We start from the raw sequence: 10,587 nt of genomic DNA, 5'->3' as shown, positions 1-10,587 counted from the left end.
AATTTACTGAAGCAATAGTCACAGTAAGAAGTCTCAGAAGAACAACCGTAACAATGTGTCTAAAGAGAAGAATCGAGTTAACAGAATACTAAGCACATTGGTATATGAGACAAATTTCCCTCTGTGAATTAAAATATGTTGATTAGCTAATTGAATACATTGGCCAAACCATAATAGAAGAGAATAAAAAAAATTGTATGGAAATACCAGTTTAGGACAAATCCACTAAAATAAATAAATAAATAAATAAATTCTATAACTTATAGCCACAAATACAGGCACATGAGGTCGTGCATTCCTTCTCTGTTTATTAACATTACTAAAATTACTTTAAGTGTTTTAAAGGAAACATCCCAACTGAACTTTTCCGTGATCCAGAAATTTCTTAAAATCAAAGGTTGTTCTGTTTCATATTGGTTTGTTCTGTATTTCTTTCTTTCTGAGAAGATTTATTTTTTGCTTTATTTAGTCTTTGTAAAACGGGATATTGTTATCTACCCCAGGCTGACTTGATCACTAATATCATCATCCTTATGTGCCAGGGATTCCCAACTATGATTCTGGTTTTGTAAATTGAGAGGAAAGTGTCCAAGGCATGACCTGTTATCGTGGACAGTACAGAGAGTAAACAAGAATGATTTCTCTACAGTTTAACAAAAATTATAGAACACAGTAGCGCTTTCCTTGATCACCAATCAGCATTCACCGCTAGTGCGATGACCACGTCTCAGCCACAAGCACTGCTGAGCTTAGCCAGGTTTCCTTCAGTGGTCAGTGCTTTCACATCGGTTGGTTTGTGCTTAGGTTTCTCCACTATCCTCATTCTAACGTGCTTCGTTCTAACTTCATCCTTTGCCCCTGTGTTTTTTAAGAGAAATGGAGGAGATCCTTTCAGAGGAGAACAAATAGAAGACAGTTTTCCTTACTCCACAGTACATAAAACATGGACTTCAGAAAGAAAAATAATAAACAGAGATCAGAACAAAAGCTTGCATCAGCGAAATCTTTAATAGGTAGCCACATTGGTTCTGAGAAAAGCCAAGACTTTTTTTATCTTATATGCATGTTTGTGGACTATCAGATTTTGAAATTGACTTCTCTTTTGTATAATTCAGGAGAGAGTCAAGCTCGTCTTACACCTGTATAGAACGAGGTGCTTTTACCTGTGAGCCCACACTTTAATTATCCAGCTTATGAGCAGTACGAGAGGCAAGAGCATTTGGAGAAAGTTTATATTGTTTATTTCCAAGATGTCTGGGAATATAAAGTGATTTCATTTGTTTCCTGGGGCTAAACTTGCCAATCTTTCCACACAGTCAGACAAGGAATTTCATAAACAGATGGGTGTTAGATTTGCCCACATAAAGTGATACATTCATTCCAGACAGAACAAGCTTCCTTAGGGAATGGCAAGTGTGGGCTGATGGCAAGCAAGTGCAAGAACCTACACCCAGGTGAGACGGCCATGCCCTTGCCTGGGTTCTACTCTCACACTGCAGTGTGAGTTAAAGAATTCTCAGCCCTGACCACAAACACATGGGAAGTGTGAAGATGAAAACATGTATCTTATTCTATATAAAAGCTAAGTCCATTTCCAAGTGCCTTCTCCAGAGACCATATGAATGTTTGGTGACACACTAAATACAATAAAGTCACAAAATACAACTAGCATTCTGAGGTCAGAGACACAGTACAGAACCTTAGAAGTCCTGAATAAAATATCCTTTGAAAGCAGGGGGTCACATACTGGCCTCAGATGGAGAACAACAGAAGATGTCATTTCTAATCAGACACAAAACTAACAGCGAAGTAAAATGAAGCCTAGATTTAAGTAGCCTAAGTGGATGACAATTCAGTAAAAGGAACCTATTGTACCATAGGAAAAAAAAATCTTGAAAATTCCTATAACTTTATGGTACTTTTGTATTATTTAATTACAAATTCTAGAAGACTTACCAGAAAGAAAGCAGGAACCTTTAGAATGTATGGAATGTTGGTGGATGATGCAGGGTATGCTACAGAGATGCTATACTAACTGAAACAAGGGTCACCTACTCTTGATCGTAGAGTCACGTGTTTCGAAGCCTCTGTCTTACCTCAAATGCCACATCTCCAAGTCTTTTTCAAAGTCTTATTTTTATCACACAGCATATGACAGGCCTTTAGAAAGACTTGTATGAAGATTTATATTGCAGTATTCTTTGTTAATTACTAAATATTCAAATGCTCCAAATACTTACAAAGGAGGGAGTAGTTTAAAAAGCTAGGATATATATATATATATATATATATATATATATATATATATGTATATATATATACACACATATATAGTCAAGTATATAACCAATAACATTTAAAATTTTAATATGTAAACATTTAAATAAAGCAATGAAGCTCTGAATATGCAGAGCTTATTTAAAAACAGATATAAATGGGTTTGAAGAAGTAAGAAAATCATAGATCAAGATTAAGCAACAATTTGGAAGATGCAGACGGTGGTGAAATACTATGGTGAGGACTGGGCTAGACAGTTTACAACATGTCCACACAGTCTGCCTAGAGTTTTATGAAGATTTCCCAGATTTAATTATGTGATATTTTTGTGATTCAATATGAAAAACAGTGTGCTCCTCACCAAGAATGTCTGAGCATCGCTGATAAAGGTGTCAGGTGATAGTCTTAGTAGTGCTTCTATTTTTAGATTAGTAGTACAGCTTGGTAAAATCTTGACATTTGTTATTTGAGACCAGGCAGTGTTGACACATGCCTTTAATACTAGCACTTGGGAAGATGAAGAAGGTGGAACTCTGAGTTCAAGGCCAGCCTGGTCTACTGAGCTGATTCCAGGACAGTCAGGAACAACAACAACAAAATCAATTAATCAAACAAACAAACAAACAAAATCTCTCTCAAAAATATTGTTTGGTATACACACACACCATTTCAATTAATCTCCCAAACTTCTGTGGTACTATTTTCATCTTTACAATAATGATACTTGTGGGGTTTACAGAGGCTAGGTAGTTTGCCCCAGTTTCCAGAGCAAGTAAATGACAGACCAGTCTGTGAAGGCTTAAGTGCCTTTTAAGTTCTAGAATATCATCCCACTTTACCCTGGCTTCTTTTACCTTGTTTAGAAAACTTCATATCTTATTTAAAATTGTGCCCTGTTCATAGTAGAACAAAGTAATGTCTGTAGATAATAACATGTACATAAACATGCCTATCCCACTTTGCTAGATGGTTGTGGTCCACACATTGATTCCATGCAGATTTTCTCTCTTTCAGTAATGTTGCTACAAAGATTAAATAAAGGTTATTATAACTTTCCAATATGAAATATTGCGGCCTCACTCCACTAAGTTCTGCGTTCCAACCTGTAGTCCTAGTAAAGAGTCAAAGTGCAGACTTCTGAATGGATTAAATGGGTTAGAAGACAGTGGACATCCACAAAGACTCTCATAATTAGAAGCTTTCTCTTCCACAGATCTGCCCAAGGAAACTTCACTAACAACTGAAAATATTCTACCTTCCAGTACACTGACTGCAGAATTGCCACAGTACGTGCGTGCACAGTGTTGCTATTAAGCCCTGGTGTCCACTGAACTCTAAGTTTCCAGTCTTCAGGGATGGCCTGAATGAGAGACGAATCTGGTTCTCAGGTCTTCATGAATGACTTCGGTCTCCTGGTTACAAACGAAAGCCAAATCAAGTTGCTGACTGCGCAGCTATTGATAATGGGGGAGGGGCTTCCCCTTGAGTATGTTTTTCCACCTCTGTTCTTTTCACCTGGGTAATTGATGTGTGTGTGTGTGTGTATGTGTGTGTGGTGTTTGTGTGTGTGTGTGTGTATGTGTGTGTGTGTATGTATGTGTGTATGTGTATGTATATATGTGTGTGTGTGTGTATGTATGTGTGTAAGTGTGTATGCGTGTATACATATACATACACATACATACATATATATGTATGATACATATACATACATACATATTAGTTATTGTTTCATCCTTGCCAACAGAATATCTGTAAAAGTCAACTTGGAGGAAGAAAAGTTCCTTTGGCTCAAGATTCCATAGGTGTTTGTCAATGGTCATGTGACTCCCTGATTTCCAGCTGGAAAATAACAAAACAAAAACAAATTTAAATCATTAAGATTAAGAGAGTAAGGCCGGGCGAGGTGGTGCATGCCTTTAATCCCAGCACTTGGGAGGCAGAGACAGGCAGATTTCTGAGTTCGAGGCCAGCCTGGTCTACAGAGTGAGTTCCAGGACAGCCAAGGCTACACAGAGAAACCATGTCTTAAAAATAAAGAAAAAAAAGATTAAGAGATTAAGATAGAGATGGAGAGATCACTCAGTGGTTAAGAGCACTGACTGTTCTTCCAGAAATTCTGAGTTCAAGTCCCAGCAACCACATGATGACTCACAACCATCTATAATGTGATCCTATGTCATCTTCTGGCATGCAGGTATATATGCAGATAGAGCACTCCTATACATAAAATAAATGAATAAACCTAGAGAGACAGAGAGAGAGAGAGAGAGACAGAGACAGAGACAGAGAGAGAGAGAGAGAGAGAGAGAGAGAGAGAGAAGAGATTAAGGTAGCTCCCTTTCCCCTTCTCCTTTCAACTCATATTTCTTTATCCCCTTTTAAATTCATGCCTCTTTTTCTTAATTGTTAATGTCATGTATACATACACTCACACACACACAATAATAAAAATAAATACACTTTGTTGGGTTTTGGAGGTTGTTTTTTGTGGTCTCCCTTTCCCCAGCATGGAACCTGCTTGCTCAAGGGTGGAGCTTCCTGCTCATTCGTCCTGCCACGCCTACTGCTGGACCCTGTCACTTTGCTGCTTGGAGGCACACACGTGTTCATCCTGCTACTGGATCCCAAGATTGTTTGGCGGGAAATCAGGTTCCCTCCCCCTTCCTTTATAACTGAGTGTCTGAAAAAAGTAAAATTGAGCTTTGATCAGAATGCTGTCTTAGCTACATTTCTTTCTCTCGCCACCTAGCCCCTCTTCTCTTCCAGGTTTCCAAAATGCCTTTCCAGGCTAGAACCCAGGCTGTGATCTGCTGGCCAGACACAACAGTTTTTGTTGTTGTTGTTGTTGTTGTTGTTGTTGTTGTTGTTGTTATCTATATGATTATAGGGTTGACCAATTAGGGCTCATTCCTAAGGAAGACTAATTCCCCTCCTCTTGTCCTGAGTTACTTATAGTTCTTTATCTAGAGATAGAGACCCAGAGATCTGTCCCTGTCACTAACATGTCTACCAGTGTCAATGAGCTTGTCTTGTGTAGACAGCCAAATTGTTAAGGTATCCTTGTTAAGCTTACAGGCCATTGTTAACTGGTCCTTTGGCTCTTAGGAACTTTCTGTCCATTTCTTCAGCAATGTTTCCTGACCCTTCCGTGTCAGAGGCTGTGTTCTTCATGATTCATCAAGGGCTGGGCACACCATGATGGGTTGTCCTTTACATTTTGACCAGTTTTGGGTCTCTGTAAAGATTTATGTCTGCTGTATAAAGACATTCCATTGAATACAGGTTTTTATTATATAACCCTGGGTGGCCTAGAACTCTCTATGTAGACTAGACTGGACTTGTTTCTATGTAGACCAGGTTGGCTTTGAACTCATAATGATCCCCCTGCCTCTGCTTGGATTAAAGGCATATGCCACCATGCCTTGCTAAAAAAGCAACCTATGTGTTGTCTGGGAATTTAATCTGGGTCATCTGCTTGGAAGGCAGCTATGCTCACCACTTACTACACTACCAATAAGCACTCATTTCTTTTTCTTTTTCTTTTCTTTCTGTTTTTTTTTTTTCTGTGGTGGGGATAGAATCTTTATTCTAGTCAAAACCAAGGATGGGCACATGCATTCCACAGGAAGGATGGGAACAAGGGCAGTGAGCATCAGACAGGCAGAGAAGGGTCTCCAGGATCAGACAAAACAAGACTAGCTGGACTTTCCTTGCCCCCTATGATGCTGTTTCCTCCAGAATGTCTTGTCTCAGCATCATGTTCCAGGTCAGCAGCAGCCCCCAGAGCTGTGGCCACAGCCTGAACCCCCAGACTGCTGACACTGCCACGGTCACAGGAACTGGAGCTCCTGTGCCTGCATCTGTGGGACCTGCGCCTGTGGTGGCTCAGGCAGCATCCTCCCTCAGAGCTGGGGATACTGCAGCCCCCAGAGCTTGTAGCACAGCAGGAAGAGGCTGCAGGCAGACACTGTGTTGTGCTCTTTGGGGAGCACTTTGGGGAGGGGCACTTGGGAGGAGGCTGGCCCTGCTTCTGGCTCTGCTGGCAGGACATCTCTGCAGGAACTGGACCAGATACAGCAAAGGCAGGAGAAGAAGGCTGTGCTGAAGAGGCTGTGGCTAAATGGTCCAGGGCAGCAGCTCTTTTATCCTTGACAGGTGAAACACTCATTTCTTAAAGATTAGGATTATTTAGTGTTGGTAATAGTATAATAGAAAAAAATGCTTGCAAACAGGCAAATCTATAAAATGCTGCATATACAGCAAACGAGAAGACTATTCTCTCAATAAAAGATATAAGGTGGCACAGTAAGGACTGTCCTTAGAAAGGCTGTGATGGAATTACATGGTTTCTTATTAACTGCTTTTTATTATGGTGCCTCCAGTACTGGGAGTTTAGCATCTGTGGTATTTGGTGTAAACATGTAACAACGATGTGATTACAGAGCTCATCTTCATTCCAATCTGGAGATCTTCTCAAGATTTGGGACAGATTCTCCTTTATTAAAAAATGATATCATCCAGTTGCATCCTGCAAAAGTGACTAACCCTCACTAAGAACTCGTGCTCAGTCCTGAGAGGGAAGGAAAGCCAACTCGGGGCTTTCTGCTAACATACCCCAGGCTTGCAAGATGGCTGAGATTAGGGACACAAAGAGAATATATCAGAGAGATAGTGTGACGTTTGGTAATAGTCTAGGTAGATCCTATAGGCTTCATTAATCCTACAGGCTGATTAAGGATTCTATACTGATGAGATGTAAAAAGGAAATTGATTTAATGTCAGTTTCAGAAGAGTTAACCCACATAGAGAGCAACCACAACTCTAACTGGAGCTCCTGGGAACTCTCCCTTATACATGCATGAACACATGCATTCACACACATGCACACGCACACACACACACACACACACACACACACGCACACATGCACACACATGCACACACATGTGCGCACAAAGAAGACCACTGGAAACTAGAATAATAAAACCCAAGCACATGGGTAACATCTACAACTAAAGAAGAGGACAAGGTTTTCATACAAATCATAGTAAGAGTAAATGCATAAACTATACTCACAAGAAGATCCACAGAACATCAGTAACTACTGAAAAAAAATAAAAAAGAAGCCTATTCGCAAAAACCCACACTTAGAAAATCCTTTTAATGGAGAGTACAACAGGTCAATTTGAGGTAGGCATCTAAATCAGAAAGTGGCTTCACCCAGCTCCTACTCAGGGATAAGTATGAGATTGTTAGAGACAGACCTCAGGGGGCTCGAGCATCTTAGCATTCATCTGAGGAATTACATAGCTGGGATCATGCTCTTGGCAATGAGAAGCTACTGAGTAATGAGTCTAAGGCAAACAGGGTCAGTGAAAGAGAGGGACAGTCCAAAGCTAAGAGGGTCAGACTTTCCAAGATACTTTCAAACTTTTCAAGATAACTGGAGAGGCATCCATGAACTGTAAATGCTATCCAGCCCACTCTTTCCTTTGAGGAGAATGAAGGCTCATCTCACTTAAGCAGAGAATGCATGAAGACGTAATATGGCTTAGAGAGAGAGGGCTGACTTTTTTCAACTGGAAAGTTCTGTCTCCAGTTAACAGCATTCACAGAAAAGTAAGGAGAATATTGCAAAACACACTGATTCAGATTTTTACAGTACATTTTTCCTCCATGAGGGATCAGGGACTGTTGAAGAAATGCTTATTCTAGTTCTATGGAAGGACAAAGAAATATGAAAGATTTGTCATATCAGAAACTTGAAGAAATTAAAATACATTAGTCTTATGTCAAAATGACTTAAAAGGCAATTCTGTGAGGTCCTACTGGCTTACTCCATGAGAGCTTGAACATCAATAAGAATAATGACACCAATAACAGCCAATATGCTGTAACTCGTGACTTCATAAGGATTTTTTTTAAAAATCACTAGAAAATTTAAAACTTGCTGAGAACCCAGAGACTGTTGGAAATGTCGGTGGTTACACAGAGACTGTAATGAAGATTGTGTGAAGAAGTGAAACAATACATTGCACACTTTAACTTTGCTCGGCAGCCTCCTGAATGTTGACCACCTAATGAGACAAAATTTCCCTTTGTAGAGAAGTATGGCAGTTGATAAATGAACACAAATTACAATGCAGCCTGAAATAAAATGTGAATTGAAGCTGATTTATAATGTTATAGAAAAAAAAAAAACAAAAAGAACGAGACAAGTGGCTTTTTGTGCGGCCTCAATAGAAATGCACCATCCATAAGTCACTCTTGCTCAAATAGCAAAGTTTTATTATTTTAAACTTCTGTATCTAACTACAAACACAAGAGAAATTCTAGGTTGAGGGGATTGCTGTGCCCTATCACAGACATGTCGATGAAAAGCTCCAGAGACTGGGAAACTTTAGCACACAATAGACCCAAGCTCTTTAAGGTACACTGTGAAGAGAGAAACTCAGCAAGACATCAGGACAAGATGACAGGAAGACATCACTGCAGTCCTAATCAAAGCCATGACTCACATACCCTTGTGTGTGCTCTCATGTAGGGAAATGTTTGTATAAACATGCAGGCACATACATATGCACACACACGCATGCCAAGGAATGGTGCCAAGGAATTATTTGTACAAGGAATTATTTTATTGAAAATGTTATTGCAATATTATGGAGAGTCACAACAAAACAAATAAACATCAAATTGAGGACTAGAGAGATGTTTCAGAGGTTAAGCATAGAGGCTGCTCTTCCAGAGGACTCAAGTTTGAGTCCCATGCCAGGAGGTTCATACTGCCTGTAAGTCCAGTTCCTGACTTCTTGTAACTCCAGTTTCATAGAGATCCAAAACCTCTGGCCTCTGCGGGAAATTCACTCTTGTGCAAGCTCACAGAGAGACCACACACACACACACAATTTAAAATTATAAAAGTAAATCTTTAAAAATGATATAAAAACTCTTCAACACTTAGAGACACAATCCAAAAATATTTCTAGATGAAAGGACATGGTATGAAGTAAGAAAATTGCTAGTCAGGAGTGGGTGGGTTGGGGAGCAGGGCAGGGGATGGGTATAGGGGACTTTCGGGATAGCATTTGAAATGTAAATGAAGAAAATATCTAATAAAAATTGTTTAAAAAATCTAACAGAGAATGACAATTGTACTTAAGTAATTCAAGCATAGCTTGAACAAGGTAGTTATAACTTGAGAATCTAATATACAAAATCCTGGCAAATATTCCACCTAAATTATTGGATGACAGGAAGCAATAGTGTTCACATTGCATGTTCGAATTCTTCTCTGTTGAAGGCCATAGTACTGTGCTCTGTAACTGATATTCTTTACCTATTCTGAGATATGCCTATTTCCCATATGTCCTACAATTTTTTATTCCTCATAGTATGAATTGTCCGTTTATTGAAGAAAAATAAAACATTTGCATTCCAAATTGCTAGAAAATAACTCAGGTGGTTAAGAAGTGGGGACTGGTTAAAGATTTACACAGCATAAAAGTGGTTATAACTGATATAGCACGGCACCGAGCACACCCAATCAAAATGTTCTCTTGACCTGATTTTGCACTTGAAATCTGCTAACACATAATGTCTTCCCATATTTAAACCACAAAGCTTCACTCTCCCTACTGGGTGAAATACATGCACAGAAAGAAGATGGGGGTAGAGCAGTTAGTTAAAGGAGTTCACTGTGACTCACACCACAGAGATTCTAGAACTGTTAGTGAGAACCCACAAGTTCTGGAAACATTTTACACATGGAACTAATAGGAACTAATAGGGTGTGGTGTTTAGGCTATGCAGAGAGAGAGACAGAGAGAGAGACAAAGAGAGAGATAGAGACACAGAAACAGAAAGAGACACAGAGAGAGGAGAGACAGACAGACAGATGACAGACAAGAGTTTGTGATCTGAAAGTGGAGACAGTTTCTATCCACCAAATTTTGAAAAGTAGAGGCAGAAAGGGAATGAGATGTGGGAAAGATAAAGAGATGCTGAGAGATGCAAGTGTCAGATGCAGGTGTCAAGTGACCACTGGAAATACAGACAGTAGAGGTCTGGATTGGACTGTCCCAGCATCATAACATAAGGCTCTTTCTTCCCCCTGTATGATCCATAATAACAAGATATACTGGCTGCATTTGCTGGGGACTCAAATCTTTATAAATATTTTGTTGCCTAATAAAGACAAGGCCAAAGAAATGATCAGTGCTTCTCTTCTCTTGTTATCCAGTACATTCACTATCACTCAGGGTTCTGAGGGTAATTTGTTCAATGTATTTTGACTACAATAAGCGT

The 10,587-nt window shown here is 39.5% G+C and overlaps 1 pseudogene; it reads right to left on the bottom strand.

Moving 5' to 3' along the window:
* Positions 1–6,047: 6,047 nt before the first annotated feature.
* On the bottom strand, positions 6,048–6,331 carry LOC110309984 (annotated as a pseudogene).
* Between the last annotated feature and the right edge of the window lie 4,256 nt (positions 6,332–10,587).

The sequence above is a fragment of the Mus caroli genome, chromosome 15 (assembly GCF_900094665.2).
Source record: "Mus caroli chromosome 15, CAROLI_EIJ_v1.1, whole genome shotgun sequence".
NCBI lineage: Eukaryota > Metazoa > Chordata > Mammalia > Rodentia > Muridae > Mus > Mus caroli.
The sequence above is the reverse complement of the archived record's forward strand: the minus strand, read 5'-3'. Positions and strand labels throughout refer to the sequence as shown.